Below are 18,905 nucleotides of genomic sequence, written 5' to 3' on the forward strand. Positions count from 1 at the left end.
GACAAATACATTCTTTTTCTAGGAGATGTAAAGTAGAAACAAATTGATGAAGCCAGCTGGAAGGGAGACAGCAGGAGGAAGGTGATACAACGCCCTGAACTGCCTCGGCTCTCCTGGCTGCTCCGTGTTCCCCTTGCCCGCTCCCGGCTTTTTGAGGATGCGACAAGTCGCAGTGCCGGGGCGCAGCATCCTCGGAGGGGCGTGTGCGTGTGTGTGTGTGTGTGTGTGCGTGTCCCCCCCAAACACACAGCGGCCTCGTCCAATCAGGGCGCTGGGGGAGGGATGCTCGGGGCAGGGATGCAGGGTTGCCAGGCGACAGCAGCGTCCCCGTGTCCCGTCCCCCCTCATCACCCGTGTCCTCCCCCCGGGACCGGGCTGCGCTCCTGCCCGCGCTGCCGGCGCAGTTAAACAGCCGCGGGGAGCCCCGCAGCATGGGGCTCTCCTCCCTCCGAGGGCTCCTGCCACAGCCCCGCTCCTGGCCGTGCCAGGAGCGATAGGCAGCTCCAGAGTGAGAACTAGGAGCGCAGTCAATTAATAAATGGTAGGGATAAGGCGCAGCCGGCCCCTCCGCGCAACCTAGTGCCGGGGGAGGCGGTCTGCGAACGCCAGTCAGCTCCCACTCCCTGCCTTTGTAACTCTAGGTCGCCTCCTAATTTAAAGCTTTGCACCAATCCCCTTTGCCCGGAAAGGAGAGGAAATCTAGAAAGATGCCAGGCTGCGAAAAGGAACCCCAATTCACAGCGCCGGTCCCAGGCGCTGCCTGGCCAAGCGGAGCCAAAGTTGGTCAGAGAAACGGGAAGCGGGTGCTCCAGAGGAGAGGGGAAAGGAAGGGGATCATTGCTTGGTGATCGCAACCTCTCTGTCCCGTTGCCCCCCCTCTTCTTCTCCTTCCCTCAGAGCCTTATCTCTGACAGCTTAGGAGGCCTTGATGAGTTTCCATCGGGATCCGATCCAAGGTGGGGGGGAGAAAGGGTGATTGTTCCCAGAGGAAGCAGCTCACACAAGTTTGGGGGGTGAGACTCCCCGGTGGATGTCTAACGAGCACATCGGGAGGCACGCGATGCCCGGGAGCAGCTGGAGACCCTCGCCAGAACCTACCCTCATTGCACGGTAAGGAGCTGGGCACCGGTATCCCGCGTCCTGGTCCCTGCATTCCACATCCCGATCTCTGCATCCTGCGTCTCAGATTCGTGCATCCCGGTCCTCACATCCCCATATCCCGCATCCCAGTCTTTTCATACTAGTCCTTCTATCCCACACCCTGCAGCCTTGATCCCTGCATCCCGGGTCCCTGCAATCCAATTCCCGCCCCATCCTGCCCTCTGGACTGGACGCAGCCGCTGCCCGGGGGGTTGCGGGTTGTGCAGCCGGGAAAAAGTTTAGAGTGGCGGATTGCGAAGAGGTTTACTGGCGGGATTCGGGGGCCGGGAGAAACGGGGAAGGGTGGAGTGGGAGGGGGCAAAGGCTTTCACACCTGCAGAGAACGGGTAGGGTGCAGGGGGATCCCTGTAGTCCGCAGCTGAGGGGGCATGGAGGGGGAGGTAGGGGGGTGTGAAGAAAGGAGCTGTGTCCAGATGTTGCCCCAAGGTTCCTTCTCCCCTAGGGTTTGGGGGTGAAGTGACGAGATCTTAAGCATCCTATACCCCTCCTTAAGCTGGGGTGGAAACTGCCAAACCAGCAGCTGGGAAATCCGTGCTGAGTGCCCGGCTCATCTCCCCGGATCTGCTGCTGAGAGAGAGGGAGGTGGGGAACGTTAAAGAAATTGGAAGTGCTTTGTTCCTCTGGGAATATCTCCCCTGCAGGGACCTGGCTCACCCCAGGATCCTAAAACTGGAATGCTTCAAAAAGGAAGGAAAAATTAGCAGGGATGATAGAGCCAGTGTAAACTCTCCCTCACACACATGCCTGTATATCTGTCTGTCCATGTGAGTATGCAGCCAGCTGTGTAGGTATATGTGTGTGCTTATGGAGCTGTCTGTGCCTGTGCATGTGCCTTGCCTATGTCCCTGTGTCTTTGGGTGTGTAGGTGTGTATATCCATGCTTATGTGTTTGCTTGGATGCATATGGATGTACGATATGTACAGATTCATAGGAATGTGCTTCTATTCCTAGATGGTGTTTATCTAACCCTCTGTAGACCCAGAGGTGTGCATGTACTTACCTTCCATCCCTCTGTGTGCCAGGCACACATCTCTGCCAAAATACACATGTGGGTGTGAGAAAGTATATTTCTATGCCAGTGTATAGGTAGGATTTGGGGGCTGTGTTGGATTTTGGGGGCTTTATCCTCCCAGGTTATGGCAGTGTTTCAGTATTTCGGTGGATCATTTTATATATCCATCCCTGTATTTCAGTAATCTTGATAAAAGCCAAGCAATTCTTGAAAAACTAGGCATCGCACCAATACTGCACTGAACTGAACTAAGGGTTTGCTGGTAGTTTGTGAGTTCCTTGGCTTTTTCTCTGTTTATGCCACCGGCTGAAGATTATTTTAGTTCTTTTTTTTTTTTCTTTTAATAATTAATTAAATCTGCTTTAAAAAAATCTCGATTGAAAACTGTGAAACAGAACAGCCTGGGACACAGAATTGTACCTATTTCAGCTTGCATAAGTATATGTCTCACGTTGATTAAATATGCATGAAAACAATTTGAAAAGCACAGGACCCACCTGATCCAATACACATTTTAGGAAAATTACTTTTTAAATTTTGTTCAGATGCACCTAAATTGGGATGACTTCTTCTGCTCTTATTTATGTTGATAAACATATTACAACAAAATGAAGCTCCTCAGTTATATTGGGGAAAATTACATACTAAGCTATTTTAATCACAGTTAAGGTTATATTGGAGAAAATTGCACATCAACTACTTTTATTCAAAATTAAGGTAATAGAAAAATTGTAGTTTTGTGATGTTCATCCTTTGAGTGAAATCAGTAACAATTCATGCAAATCCTTCTTAATGAACTGATTATGAAAGTTAATTTGTGCTTCACTAGAATATTTCATACTTTCTGTGGCATTTTTCTTGTTTGGTTGGTTTTGGGGTTTGTGTTTTTTTAAGAATGATGCTGTCCACCACTACTCTCAATATTTCTAGAGTCTTGCATTATATATCAAAAATAAAACACACTTCAAAATAGAAATTCCACCAATTGCTTTACTGCTCTATAACTTAAAACCAAGCACTGGCATTGGTATCAAGTGCAGTAAAACTAGACTTTCATCCTGGAGCCAAGATGCTTTTCTAATCACTGTTGATGTTTGCCTGGGTTACTTGTGCTGATGACCTACTTATAAGCTTCTACAAATAAGCGAATAAAGTTTTTTTAGGCAAATGTTGACACCTTGTCTAGGAGTAAGATTCTAATTTTATCATTGAAAGAGTGGATCTAAAGCAAGATGCAGGGGTAAAGTATCTTCTTGGATTCACGTAATGTTTTTATAGTTAAATAAATGTGACAAAGCAAAGTACTAAATCAGACTGGAAAGACAAAATAAAAGAAATACATTGCAAACAATGCTATCATTCAGTTCAGTGGTCTGTGTTACATAAGTGGAGCTGAATTTGGAAATGAAGACAGTGCAGGGAGACATAATGGCATTTAAAGAAAGAGCTATTTGGATGCTTGTGTGAACACAGCTCGCCTATGGAAGTGTCCTACAGAAGATACATTATGGTGTAGCTCACAGAGTCCAATTTAGAATCCTATAAGACATGAATGACCTGGTTCTAATGTTGTTTGTGCTGAGTCAAACTGCAATTTTACCTTTAAATATGGTGGGCCAGATTCTCTATTTGCCTACAAGAATTTAGTAGGATCACATGAAGTGTGCATCCACCAAGAGCCTGGTTTAGCAGAGTGATTGGAGAATCCAACCTAAAACTTCACAGGTTGTGAGATCCTGTCTATGAGGCTGTTAAACTTGCCAACAGCATCCTGCTGAAGGGAGTTCATTCTCTTATCAGTTTTTGAAAGCTGTTTCTAAAGCCCTATAAAATGTTTATCAGGATTTCTGCTCCTCGTTTGCTCCAACTTGTTGTACTATAGTTATTGATTAGGTAGTATGAATTTTTGTCATTGATAAAATCACTCTCAGGATGCCACAGAACAACACCAAAGGTGTTTGACACACTCCAGGATCAGACAGCATTACTGTTTGTGTGGGAATGTGTATAACTATGGTAAGCTACATAAGCTCTTGTGAAGATCATGTAATATTGACTGTTGGGGGTCGAGGGGGGTGTTCTGCTTATTGATATAAACCTAAGAGCTGGTTTAAAACTTAATCAAAAATGTAGTCCAGGTCAGAGAATTAAAGAGAAGATTGTCCTCTTGCTCTCTATCAGTGTGGAGAATAAGGCTGTGCTTTAACCCCTGAGTGAGTTGCATTTGCAATGGACGGGTATCCCCAGGCACTGAGAAGGGGTAACCAAAGGGATAATCAGTCACTCTGTCCCTGCAGCCAGTGCTGAATGTCTAGAGCCCAACTGCAGTGGACCTGGGATCCAAAAGTGGCAGGAAAGGAGTGCATTATCCTTTGGCTGGTACCATCTTCCTAAGTCTCTGCTTGTGACTGTTTCTTGCTATGAACTTAGCAAGACAACTTCTGTGGTAATCCAACCCTAAAGTGGCAGAAAAATTTGGGGCACATTTCATTTTACAAAAATACCTATTGGCTGAAAATTCTGAGTTTAATTTACTAGTAGGAACAAAATGACAAAAAAGTAAGAATTCCTCCTAGGCACAATGATGCTTGGGAACAGCCTCAGTGCAATTGTCAGGTATTTCCACTGAGACAAAACCACAGTTCATTGTTAGAAGTGTTTTAACTATTGCAGATTAATGAAATTGCCTCTTTCTTCGGGTAAGCCCAGAATCCACCGTGCAACCTAAATAGATTGCTTGGCTTATCTACTGTCTTATGAGGTTTTCAGACATTTTGTTTCGGGGATGTGCAGATTTTCAAAAATACTACAAGAAATAAACTGTCTTATTTCCAGCCTTTTCAAAGTAATGCAGCAAATTTTCATGAGGGTTAAATTGCTGTGAACCTATTAAAGTCAAAAAGAACAGAATTTACTAGAGCAACAGCAAATTACACCCCCCCCAAAAAATAGGCTACAGAACTATATTGCTTTTGTCTCATATTCATCCTCTAACATATAAAATTATATTTTTTGGAATTATTATCATGCTTTTCTTTTCATAGCCATGCTGAGATTATGGGAGCATTTATGTAGTCAGCAATTGTACCGCTTGTATACGAACATATGGGCTTGTCACGTAAATCAACAAGTTTTCCCAAAAACCTAAGAAGAAGGGTAGCAGCTTTTCCAAACCTTCTAAGACCCAATTTAACCACACGTAAAAGCATGGTCTCAAACCCAATTACTGAGGCAGCCCTACTTTGGAGTGCTTTAAGGTCTGGCAAGTGGCTTGAACTTGATAGCACTGATGACTCTGACCTTGAAAGTCACTTTCCTGTTGCATACAGTATGATCACCAAGTTTTTAAACTATGTGAAATATGCATCAGGGAAGGTGTGTACAGCAGGAATGGTTGATAAACTTTTCATGGGTGAAATGGGAACTTGAAGCAAACTCTTGGTGGATTCTGTGAGACCTTGAAATTCTCCATTTTTTAGAAGAGTGAATAGAGAAGGAAAAAAGCTGTGGGGAAAAAAAAAAAAAGAAGGTTGAGGAAAATACCTCTGTATGTGACAAAATTCAAAAAATAAAAAGAAGAAAAGAGCTTGATAGAAAAGGAAAAAAGATAAGTAAAGATATTCAAATGAGTATTCAAGCTGGAAGAAAAATAAATTAAATGATAACTCAGTTGTGGGAAGAAGAGATTGTAAGGCAGACAGAGATGGTGAAGTCAATGGAGACATTGTCACACTCCAAAGGAAAATCAAGCAAGTGCACATAAGGAAGAATGAAGTCAAAAGCTAAGTGGTTGACCAAAAAGTCAGCAAATTCATAGGTCAGAACTGTATTAGCAGAATTAGTGGGATGATTATTTTCTCATGAAAAGAAGGACGAATATGTTAGCTTGGAGTACCCCTTAAGGAACAGTGTACCTGAAAGGAGAGGTGCTGAGAAGGGGAGGTAGAGTATACAGGTGAGAAGAAACAGAACTGCTCTTGAGAAAATGAGGAGTACTTGAGAGGAGGACAAAGGGAAGAATAAAATAAGGGGAAAAAAATGAAAGGATTGGGACTGACATTATATCAGAAAAAAAGCACAGACAAAGGCTGGAAGCAAAGACTGCCAAAAAAAAAAAAAAGGAAAGAAAAGAGGAACTGAGAGGGTGGGTGTTACAGGGGAGTCACCTCCCACTGGTACAAAGGAGGAGGCAGGACCTGAGCTTGCCAGGGGGAAAGAGCTGAAGGGAACCTGAAAACTGTGGAAAACCTTTGTCTAGAAGATGACATGCTGATGGAAAAGAAAATGTGCAGAATGTAGTGACTCAAAGCACCCTCAGCTGAGAAATACAGTAAAACTTATACATTAACTTCTATTCCCCTGAAAAGCTCCACTAACAAGCCCACACTCAAACCAGGGACAATTTTTTGTGTTACCTAAATGCAGTATCTGGGGAAGTTAACACAACTACATAATTTGGGACTCTGCAAAGCCTCAGCCTCTCTGTTTGGTGGTGGCTGGTGCTCAACTGCACGAGTTGTTAGGCTGACTGAGACAATGCCTTGCAGTTGCAAAGGAGGATGCTGCAGGCAATTCACCGAGTCTGAGATTTGGCAGTAGTGGGATTCCTCTCTGGAATTAGCCCTGTAAAGAGGATGCCTGAGATAAGTGGGCAACAAGGGGCTGTCTGACTGTGCCGAGAGACTCTAAACCTCTTCCAGCAAAATGAGTGTGTCAGATGCCAAATCTAACGCTGAGGGACTTTGGTTTGCAACAGTCATTGAATACTGTGGGGTCAAACCAGTGACCATTACATCAACCTATGAAGTATAGGGTGGAACACCATTTGAAAAGGGTTTGAAAATCTTAAAAAAATATTGTTCTATACCTAAATTCCTAAAATTAATCCCTAAATGTATTGCTAAATGTTTTCATCCCTAAAAATTCCTAAATATTGTTTCATCAGTGATGTAGCTCCCTGCTCCACAGACATGTAACAGCAGGGCTAAGATGGTGAAGAAATTGTCCAGCAAAACTAGGTCTCTGCTTTGGGAATTCAGAATAAATACAATTCTCTTCCCTGGTGAGGAATGGAGTCCTGTAAGGAACTCGTGTGTTCTCTGAGAGGCTCACAGACCATTCCTGACCTTGTTGACCTGGACCAGTTTAATGTACAGCTCACTGCATCAGGATGACTGTCTATTTTTCATAATGTAGCTGTGATTAAGTATCCTTACATCCAATACTGTCCAAAGTTTGTATGTGCCGTGCCTTCATGATGGGACACACAGTTGGTTCTGAGTAAACATTTCTTCATTATGTTTTATGGGAGATTTTTGGCTGAGATACTTTTTGATCCAGGACTTACTGCCTAGCAATTTCTGTATTGCTTTGTAATCAGTATATATTATATTGCTATTATTAATTTCATTAAGAGTGGTTGTATCATCCAGTGAAGAAAGTATCAGGAAAGCATGACAAGACATTGTTCTGTTAGTATTTGAAAATATTACATTTGTGATGCTTAGCAGAAATTGGCTGCCCTGCTGTTAGAGTCACATAGCCGGAGATGTGATGAAAATCAAGCAGCAAATTTTGGGGATGTTTTCAGAAATCATAGCACGATTTCCCCCCCCCCCCTCTTATTTCTGTGTATTTTCAAGGCAAGAGAAAACAGATAAATAATCAAAAGAATGGAGGTAAAAGAAAAATAAAGATATTGTGTAGTAAGACATGTAGGATTCAGTTCAAAGCTGTTAAAAGAGTTTGTTTGGATAAGCTCATATGGTTAAGAAATGTCTAAAAGTATCTTTATCTGCAAGATAATATAAAAATTATATTTTCATGCAAAAATACAAGTGGTTTTGCTATAACAAGTGACTTTTCAAAAAGGTTCATTATAATTTTTGGTGAGATTGTGTACGTATTTGAGTGTTGAGCCTCATGAGCTGAGAATATGGCTATGGGCTTCTTCACTTTTTATCATTGATTTTTAGTGACATTTTTACTAATCTTCACCCATCAGGACAACTTCATGAGGCATCAACTGATGCCTCATTTGGTTCCACTGAAAAATTTCTGGGTGTTTCTGTATACAACAAATTAAATACCTTGATTTTACCTTATAACAGAAGTATTTTACCAGTATTTAACTTTGCCTTGCAAAAAGCAGGGGAAAGAAAACACCCACATGGGACATCAGTATAATGATACTGGATTAAACTGTGTGAAAGCGATACCTTACAATGCTCGCTAGATGTTACAGCACGTTATTTGCATAGACAGTAATAAGGATCTTGTTTTCCCTATTATGAAATATGTGTCCACAAAATGACATTTTACTAGGAAATTTACAGAGTTTGCAGGAATCTTCTTAGATTTTTTTCCAAACACTGTAAGAACACAATGAAGTACACTTGTCAAATCCACCATGCAACTGTTTCAGTGTATCCCCTTGTGATCTCCTAATCGTGCTTGCTCACTTTCTTCCTTGCAGCTGTCACTGCTTTAGAAGAGCCCTTACAATTACAGACAATGAGACCAATAGACAGTGCATTTTCTTAGACAGGTGTGAGCCCATCTTACGTCGACTGATGCTCCAGGTTGAGTTATCAGGCCAGTCTTCACTCTTGGAAGTTAAGAAAAATAAAAGAAATTGTGTGGGAATGGCAGACCAACACTGAAGTCTGTTTTAGCCAAATACTCCCAAACTATACACCACATATTTCTTTATCTTACCATTATTATAAAATATATTTACCTAAAAAAAAAAAAAAAAAAAAAAATTTTCTTTGCAATAAAGAAATAAATCACCCATCTCAGGGTCATGAAAGCAGAACAAACCTCACTGCTCTTCCAGCAAAAACAACATGCAACCCATGTCTTTTTCATTCATTTCCTTGTCAACGTGGCTGTCAGTGATACATTTACATATGGCCAGTCCCACAGTTGATTCATTGAGATGATTTTATGAGTGAGAAGGGAAGATGATCTAATTGAGTAGGTCCAAGAATACAAATAAAATCAGATAACTTTCAGAGAATAATAACTTTGTTTTCTGAAGTGGATTTTAAATCTCCAGGAAGAGAATAACTCCACTTCAAGCAACCTTTTCTTCTTCACTCAGAAGTGATCCGCGATTAATTGTGCAGTTTAACTGAACTTTGCTTTCCTTGGTATCCTAGGAGAAAAGCTCTGAAAGACTGGGAATTTTAACTTGTTTGTAATGTAAACTCAGTATACTGGTGGTGCTTTTTAACACTCCAGAAACTGTTTGGGAGGAAAAAGAAATAAATAAAAAAGCTTTGATCCTCTAAGCAAACAAAGAGGGGAGAAAGAGGTTAAAAGAACCATCACTTGTGAAAGGCAGAGAAGGAAAATGTGGGAAAGGTGTCTTTATTTTAACAGTTTCAGAGACTAAAACATTATTGGTGATACCAGGCACTTCAACAGCATTAGAGACTTTTGATGAATAGGGGAAAATTGACTTATTTTTATTGTTTCATCGACCTTTCTGAGATTTCCAAGGACTATGAATTTCTTGATAATATCAGTCATCTAACCAAGTTTTTTTCCCAGAAGCAGATATCCACGACAAAGCTTAGAGATTAATGCTAATACCTTAAGTATCAAGCTCAGACAAACATATTCCTAGTGGCATTATTCACCATGAAGAAAGGAATAAGAGTCTAGCCTGGAAGTAACACCAGGTTCTGGGAGCTGGGACATAAACTTGTATCCCAGGTTTCTGGCCAAAGGGTGAAATATAAATTGAAGCTTGCAGCAACTGTAGTATCAGGGAGTGGTGTGACCCAGCAGTGCTCTGTTGTCTGCTTATCTCTGGGAAATGCTCCTGCTCCCTAAAATGCCATTATTTTGGCCAGTAGGTAAGGTGAAGTCAAGTCTCCATATAATCCTTTCAACCTGCCTGTCTATTCCACATTCACCAGTTTTAAGGAAGAAAGTAGATAAATAGTTCCATTTAGACCTAAATACCTTAAATCAATGTCCAGGGAGAGGCTGAGGAGAGTAATAGGGCTTCTTAGTCCCTGTAATTTCCTGGCGAAGGCACAAGGTTCCAATTAGAACTTATCCTGAAAGAGTGCAGTATCCATTAGGGTAGAAATGGATAGAAAGAGGCTCTTTTTATGTAAGATTCCTCATTTTCAAAGATTGTACACAACGTTCCCTTTGCCTAGAACTCGGCAATTATAGTTCCCCAGATAATGACACCAGTAAGGACTTCATCTGATCCATCTCCCCCTCCAAAGATGGCATAAACTGTCTTTAAATCTTCATTAACTAATACTTGTTGAAGATTTCCTTAAAATCTGCAATGACAGAAATTTCACAGCCTCCTGCAACAGCATATGTCTGTGCTTCACTGTTCTTGTGGACAGAAGGTCTCCAAAAGTTTAACTAAATCCCACTTTTTGCAACTGAGCCTATCACTCTTATCCTCTCTGCTGTGGAAATTCAAAGCAATTTAGTACTTTCTTTTCCATTCCAGACTTTTATATTGCAAAGGGATTTGATTTCAGCTGTTTAACGNTTTTTTTTTTTTTTTTTTTTTTTTTTTTTTTTTTTTTTTTTTTTTTTTTTTTTTTGCCATTTGCTTTTTTTAGTCTCTTGTTATTCTTGCTGTTTTCCTTTTGACCTTCTCCAGTAGCCCGTTTGGACTCATACCCAAAAGATGAGTACAGGCAACGAATGGCTTGACTTCACTTGTCTTGAATACAACACTCTTCAAAGAAATCCTTTGTATTATTCCTTTGTTCTACACTCCAAGCCTCACTCCAATCAGCGTTTTGCCCACAGAGCAGCCCTCAGGAGCTCCCTGAGCCATAGCGATGTCCTTGTCCTGTCACCTTTTAATTTGCTACATTTTTTCTTGATGGCTTGTGGTCATTTCTGGTTTGCAACCACTACAACCCCAACCAAACAATTTGCAGCCCTCACATCCTCCTTAACATTTCAGAAGAAAAATTTTTAGGCAGTTTGAACAACCTCTTGCTTTGTGTTTGCCACGAGGATGTGCATGGGCGATGACTTCTCTTGATTCAGTCATTGCTAGAGAAAGGACATACTTGACTGCTGCACTGTCTAGCATGCTCAGAATGACACAGGTTTAGCCTGTTTAGCATGAAATTGTCACTAAGATCAGCCAGCAGCTTGCCTGTCCACAAATCAAAGAAAAGCTCCCGAGAGAGTTTGTATAAGGGAAGCTTCCAGATCAACTCCAAGCATAAAATGTACCAAAGAGCAGTGCAGAGCTGAGTGACGGATAAAAATATGGAGTTGGTATTCATTTGGGTATTCCAGCTGCAGGTCTATGAAAAGGCAGAAGCTGTTTTTGCTTTCATGATCATAACCATAGAACAATGCATCAGGAGGTCTCAAATGAGGTGTTTGACTTTGCTGCTGGCAAACCCCCACAGAGTTCATCTACATTAAGCCTGATGAATGTGGCATTAGGCAAGAATCCAGAACTTCATGCCCCCTAGACACATTTCGTGCCTCACTTGTTTAATTTCTCTTCTTTTATTAAGACTCAAACTTTTCCCTGGCCAGTCTAGAACATTTCCCAAATTGTCCAGGTCATGGGTAATGTCCAAGGGGTCCTAATGAAGCTGCCACAGGTACTTGCCACAAAGGTTCCTTAGAGAACCCTTTGTATCTGTGAGGTTCATGCATTAGAGAGTATTAGTTACTATAAAAAAACCCACACACACCCCCAAAAAACAACCAAAACCAAACCAAAACAAAACAAAAACCCAAACAAACAAACAAACAAACAAAACTCAGAAAGAAAGACAAAATTAAAAGTTTTTACTTGAGCATCTGTAGTAATTCATGGAGCACCCTAACATTGCAACAAAAATGTTCCCTCTGGCCTTCTTGCTAATCAACATGCTGTTTTAATATATCTCAGTAAATTAAAACACATCCAGTCCAACTCATTAGTTCCTGACCATTAACTTCCAAGCCTTGAATTCCCAAGGAACAGGTAAGCAGCTGCTTTGAAGATTTAAGTGGCATGACTCCACCAGAGCACAAGCCACCATTATATATGAGAACAGTCCCTTTCCTCTTTCTAACTTGGTCACACTGGGACTGGCAAATAAGCACTCCTTGGACGCACTGGGTGAAAGGGAAGATTGGTCTCCATGTGAGAGAACTTTTTTACAGTCTGGGATAGAGAGACACACAGGGGTACCTTCAGGCAACCCATGGGACGCAGCTTGATGGTTTTTCCCTCCACTGGTAATAAAGCAATACCAAATACTCATCTGATATGTTGTCTCTTGAACATAGATCATAATAAATAAATCAAGTACCTGAGATGCACTGCCTGATCATGGTCAGCAGGGCCTAGCACTGTAACCTCACTTATTGAATGGTAAACAGAGTGTTCCCAAGACCTTAAAAAACCAGTTTCTGTGTAAAGAAGCATCTATATTTAATCAGCAGGACTCATCACAGTCATATTTTAGAGTGCTGTGAGTTTTTTTTCAACATTTTTTTTTAAAGCATTAAGTAATAGGTGCTCTAGCATGTCCCATTTTTGTCCTTTCCCATTTATGACATGGTTTCCATGCCAATGATTAGAATGAAATACTGATATAAGTAGTTTCAAAAACAAAAGCACGTTTGGAATGATCCACATTTATCTTTAGAGTGTAAGAACTGCAAAGACTAATGGATTGAGAGAAATTAAACACTAGGCTAATGGTGCATTAGGCAACCTAAGACCAATTAGGTGTGCTGATTCATTCAATATTCTATCTGTTTCCATTATGATCCCTGTCAAAATTATTTTGCATGTATTAATCCATCTGTGTTTATTTATTAATAAAAAAATTCCCTTGAAATGTAGGTCTTGCATCCTATAGTCTTCTCTCAAGCAAAACTTCCATGACAGCAGTAGCAGAAGGACTTCAAGATGTAACTGGAACTCTCTGTACTGCTCTTTTCCTAAAATAAAACCTAAATTCCTTCAATAAGATTAATGTGAATGCATTCTCCATCTGTATCGATTCCAGATACTCTTCATGTTTAATTAAGACATATTATTCTGCAACATTATACATAGTTTTATGCAATGTTCTATGAAAGTGGTCCTGACTGTACCTGACCAAAAAGAATTGTTCTAAAATGAATTGCTAATTGGTGACTACTATTATATATTGGTTTGTACATTATTCTGATGTGTAATTGACTATCTGTTTGCCAGATAAGTAGAGGACAGAGAGTTATTGGTAACTAACTTTATTATCATGTCTTCTGAGTTTCAAAAAGCAATTCTTTTTCAGTTCAGTTACAATTTATTATTGTTGGATTCTGGCTTCCAAAATAACCCTTGGAGGGAAATAGACTCACCATAAAATTTTTCACATAGGTATTGCCACAAATATGAGAAATGAGCAACAGGCCAGGTAGCAGTGCAACAGGAATGGATCTAAGGCTAGAGAAGCTCAGAAGCAGAGCATGACTCAACACCATGGTATCATATTGCTGTGGAAAAGGGAAATTTCCTACTGGGATTAATAAATAGGAATATTGTCTTCAAGTTTTGGCATGTAAACATTAATCTCTACTCAACACTAGTAGGGACAGTCTTGGAGTATGGTGCCCAGTTTTGAAATTATGTTTTAAGAAGGAACATAAATCTTTCAGAGTGCAGAGAATATCCACATGAAGAATTGTGTGAAAAAACCGTAGATTTATCACAGGTAAGTAAAAGACTTAAATTGTCTCACAGAAGACTAGACTTTATAAAAAGATTTTAATTTTGAAGAGTGGGAAAAACAGAATTAAACTGCTGGGAAATCCAGGAGATTCCTGTCCCCAAAGTGTTTAAAAACAAGCTAACCAAGTAGATAAGTCATAAGTAAAATTGATCTTGATTTGGGTAATAGCAAAGGAAAATCAAGATATTTCAAGATCTCTCCTAACCCTCTTCTTCTCTAAGTGACATAATTGAGGGCTCCAATCCCAGGGCCTCTGTATTGCAAACCTCTCCTTCTGTTGCAGTCTAGACACCTGCCAGCTCAGCAGAGCCTCCGCTGCTAAGTTGGTGAGGTGCAGGAGTCAGAGCAGACAACATCATGCTTCTCTTGGGGAAGGGGTGGGGGGGGGTGGGGGGGAAATGGACAAATTTCAGGAGCAAACAAGGCTGTCCTGCAAGAGAGAGGCAAACTCTGCCGTGCAAGGGCAAATCACGTATGTACAGGGAGCAAGAATGCATCACAAGTCTCTGCTTAGTTCACATGCAGGCTCTTTATGAGTGCCTTCAGTACAGCCAGCCACGTAGCCTGTCACGTAAAGACCATGAGCAGTCCCACCCTTTACTGTAGGGACTGTGCAGAACTGTACCTACAAAACACAACATGAAATGAGTTCTAATATTAGGACAGCAGATAAATAAGAAAGCAAGAAGCAGCATGACTCGTGCTGTCAACTTTAAAGTCTACTCTGCATGTTCATAGGCTTTGATACCCTTGTGTGTAGGCAGTGCACTATATAAGGTTATAAAGTTATGTATGTTTTTGGAATATTTGCATAAGGAAATGAATGCAGTAAATCTGTTGACGTCGTCAATGCAGAACTACCGTAACTCTAAAGCTTTCTGCACTGCAGTGATGATTATGAAACTAGTAGGTAGTTTATGTTATTAACTCAAGGCGTCATCTTTAATAAATACTCATAAAACACACTGGCAAAAGCATAAACTGCAGCAACGTGAGTAAGAAATCTGTGATATTCTCCCTACCATGGATAAATTGTTAATACTGTTGTTCAGTAATTATTTAATCAAAAGTATACTTAAGGAAAATCTGAAATAACTGAGAGATTTCAATTTTTAGACTAAGAGTCCTATATTCATGTTAATTACTGAAGCAGGGTTATAGTATATTTTAATAAAAGTGGGAGACAGTATTGAAATTCAAATAAGTCCTTGGAGGTTTTATGGTTCATACAAAATGCAAAGAAATTCAGAAAGAAAGTTTTTTCAAAATTAATAATTATTTCTTAAACAGAGATAAAGAATTAGATGTTGTCTTCCAAAAAGACATTATGTTTTGTCATGAGGTAGTGAACAAATGTATTATTCATATCACTGATAGAAAAGATATTTAGCCTAAATTACACTCTTTCTACCCTGAAATTTTTCTTCTATTCAAAAGATATCATATCTTTCATCATTCAAGGCCTCTCTGCATTGACCCTGGAGAATACTGAAATATTCCTTTTATCTGTCCTAAATCAGGTGAACAATAAAAAGATATTGATTTTTCATACAGAATAAATAGTTCACAAATGTATAAAAATTTAATTCAGGATTCAGTGGGTCAAGACAAGACTGTGATAAATTAGCAACAAAGTCAACAGAGCTGGTCTACATTACAGCAACTGGCAGTGCTGCTCAATTTGTCAGGTGTGCTGCGTTTCCATCATTTAATAGCTTCAAGAGATCAATAAGATCTGCAGTTTTGGGTTTTCAAAGTCAGCCAGCTTCCTTCCCTTGCTCTTACTCAAGCAGCAGAGAGGACTTTGCATCATAGCCCTTGCATTGCAATAAAGTTTTACCTTCAGGAATGCTCACTTGCCCGTGTAATTGAGACTGGATAATGCCCTCTGACTCTGAGCTTGGCCATCACCAGTGGGAAGCTGCTGAGGAGCTGATGGCATGAGAACATGAGTCATGAACATGTCCCAATCCCCCAACTAGTGTAAATCAGTGTAACTGCACTGTTAGAAACTCCAAGGACAGAGGTAGCTTGTAAATACAGGAAATATGGGGGTTGTGCAACATAAATAAAACCAGAAGAGACAACTCAATCTATCTCCTGCCCCAAAGCAGAGTCAGTATTATTGTACATCTTCTGAGAAAGATTGCTTTTTTCTTGAAAACTTCTGGTCATAGATGCTCCACAACTCTCCCAGACAGCATGTCCCTGTGCCTTAGCACTTTTATGATGGGAATACTTTCCCCTAGTGTCTAGCCTAAACATTTATTTTTACAGTTTAAATTCATTTTTGCTTTAGCTAATGACTGAAGCCAAAATTCTCCTGTCATCCCAATTAATTTCTCACCCCCTCAGCTTGATTCAGCTTTGCTTACAATCTGGTCTGGCCACCTCTGTCATGAACCTGAGACTGTTGATTGGATTCGGAAAACTGTGAGTTTCAGGCCAGTCTGTCTGTGTCTTCTCTAGTTGTCTGAAACTGGCCCACTTCTCAGTCTGAGACAGCTTCCAGTCTGCTGAATTGGTCATCAAACCGTGGAACATTCACTGCCACTGGAAAGACTTAAAGTAATACTTGTGAAAAAAGAGAGTCCTAAGATTGGTGTGGGTTTTTTTTTTATTTTGTCACCCATTAGAGGAACATTCGTTTAGGGTCCTTAAAATAAGACATGTTTTAGACTGTTTGTGTGATTAGTGGGGTGCATTTCAAAGGAAAGCACAATCTCATCAGTGGGATTATGCTTCCTTTCTAAGTTGCAGCACGACTAATCTCATGCTCTTTAGTGAGATGACAAATTTCAGCCTGTGCATTAAGTGTTTTTTAAATGGCATTGAGTTTTTTTCCATGATGGTTCCAACTAATGCTTAACATGATTCATTATTGTCGCTTATGCTCATTAGGGAAAATATTTAGATTCTATTAAAGTACTTGGTGCTTGGTGAAGAAAATAACATTAGTTTGAAAATAAAATAGAGTGTAAGTAAAAGAAAGAACTATTGGTGGTGAAAAGGCTTGATGGAAAAGGTATTGAGAATGGCAGAAATGTCCTTTTCTCTGATAATTTCTTCTCTGTTAGTGGCCTATTCTGCTATGATTAAAAAAATCTTCTTCAAGGGCCATAGTGCTTCCTAAATTGATTATTGAAAAAAAAAAAAATTGGTTCAAAACCTTTCCTGAGTAAACAGTTACTGGTATCGCTTCACCCTCCCTGTTCGTTGTTCTTCACTAGGGCTTGGTCTTCTCTTCCAAGCAACTTGGCTAAACCTCAGGCTGGGGAGTATTTCCTTGCTGAGAACCTTCACTACAGTATTTTCCTGTCTCCTGTTCTACCTCCACTTGGTGCCAGTGGAGGTCAATTCATTTTCATTCTACTGAGATGGAGGGAAAGAGGTTGGCATTGTTTGGTGGTCAGAGAGATATGCAGGCTGTTCCAGGGCTGTTGTCCTCATTACTGACTGTCAGCCATGCTCTAGGGCCTGAAGCATTCCTTTTGCTTATCTAATCCTCCCACTCACTGCAGAACCCAGGAAGACACTTAATGGCATCCTTTAGATGCTTCTAAGTCACTTTCCTCCCTGAAATTTTCCTAAGAGTCTTCAGACTGCCTAGCAAGCTCCTTCTCACCTCCTGCATCTTGGGAAGCTGGTCCTCTTTAACGTCTAACACCCATGATGACTTTTTCAGAGTGACAGAAGATAAGAATACCTGAAATTACAAAGCAGAGTAATTTTCTCAGCTCAGGCACATTCCTCTGGAGTAAGACTACAGTGTCTTGGAGGACCTTTGGGCCTGCAGAGAGTACCATATGCCCTGGATCTGTGCCTGGCACGTAGGCAGTGGTCTCCTCACTCTTGCCCAGAAGCCTCCTGCTGTCTGCAGCGCTGAGAACCTTGTGCCCTGAGCCCTCAGGGTCATGTGTTACTCCAGCCCAGCTAAGTGTGGGGAGAGTAACTGTAAAGGCTCTATTGGTTGCACAACTATGCTAATTTTTTGCCCCTAGGTCTCAAGTACCATTTAGTCTTCCTGTGAAGTCCTTGCAGTTAACCAAATAGTTGCTGTTCATCTGAGACACTTTGGACTTACACCACATGAAAACTTTCTCAAGCAAGCAAGTAGTCCTTTCCACTACAAATCAAATGAAGGTATTTATACTGAAGCCTTTTGCTTGTGAATAATACCAACAATGAAGGTAATATTTAATTTGCCTCATGTTCCACTAAAAGACCAGAAACTGTCTTGACTTCCACTCAGATGTCTGGAAAAACAATAAGTCTCTCTCCATTGCCCTTTCTATGAGATAATCTTGCTTTCCTCAGTTCAGAAGAAGCTTGTGGACCTTGTGGGGCAGGGGAAAGAAGTATCTGTTGCACTTTTCAGGCCCCACTGCTGGTGTTTCTTTTGGTCATTTCATTCCACAACGTCATTTTTTGTAGAAATCCAGGAAAAGAAGCATTTGAGGGTGGGATTTACCTCATCAGACATAAGGTGAAGACAGAGACAGCCACAGTATAGAGGTCCACATCTTTGGAAAGTCATATTTCATTATTAAAAGAATTACCCTTTTAAGGAGAGATTCAACTGACCCATTTTAGATATCTACTATAGAAAGAAAGGAATCATGTGCAAAAAAAGTTTGGGTTTTTTTTCTATCAAGGGAGTATAAGGGGGTCTTTGAATAACCAGATCCCTTGTAGAACCATGTAATCTAATCCATGTTTGGTTAAAGGAATCTCACCTAAAGTCCTAGGGTGGGACTCCAGCAGTTCAGGCTTAGTTTTACCTATGTTTCTCACATGATTGAAATTTTAGTCACAATTTTATTCAGAGCCTGATCTGTGACCTCGAACAAAATGCCATGTCAGTGAGAGAGGAAAAGCTGGTGCTGCTGTTTTTTCTCTGATCCTTGCCAGGTTGTTCTCCCTCATTTATTTCCACAAGAGTCTGTTCTGCATCTCTTTCAAAAAGGAAACCTTTCTGCAACACAAGACTCTCAGTAGGAGG

General features: G+C 40.7%; 1 protein-coding gene across 4 annotated transcripts in view; it reads left to right on the forward strand.

Moving 5' to 3' along the window:
• The first annotated feature begins 388 nt into the window (after positions 1–388).
• LOC114066867 (metabotropic glutamate receptor 3) overlaps positions 389–18,905 on the forward strand; it is a 104,503-nt gene continuing 85,986 nt past the window's right edge. For 3 of the 4 annotated variants that reach the window (XM_027901905.1, XM_027901909.1, XM_027901908.1), the window contains exon 1: positions 389–1,110. The gene's annotated coding sequence lies outside the window, so the exon portion shown is untranslated. Of the gene's footprint in view, positions 1,111–1,749; positions 1,926–18,905 lie in introns of those variants that run through there. The other variant, XM_027901906.1, reaches the window with a different exon arrangement.

Source organism: Empidonax traillii, unplaced genomic scaffold (assembly GCF_003031625.1).
Source record: "Empidonax traillii isolate 1590-97213 ecotype Southwest subspecies unplaced genomic scaffold, ASM303162v1 scaffold820:size437808, whole genome shotgun sequence".
Classification (NCBI taxonomy): Eukaryota; Metazoa; Chordata; class Aves; order Passeriformes; family Tyrannidae; genus Empidonax; species Empidonax traillii.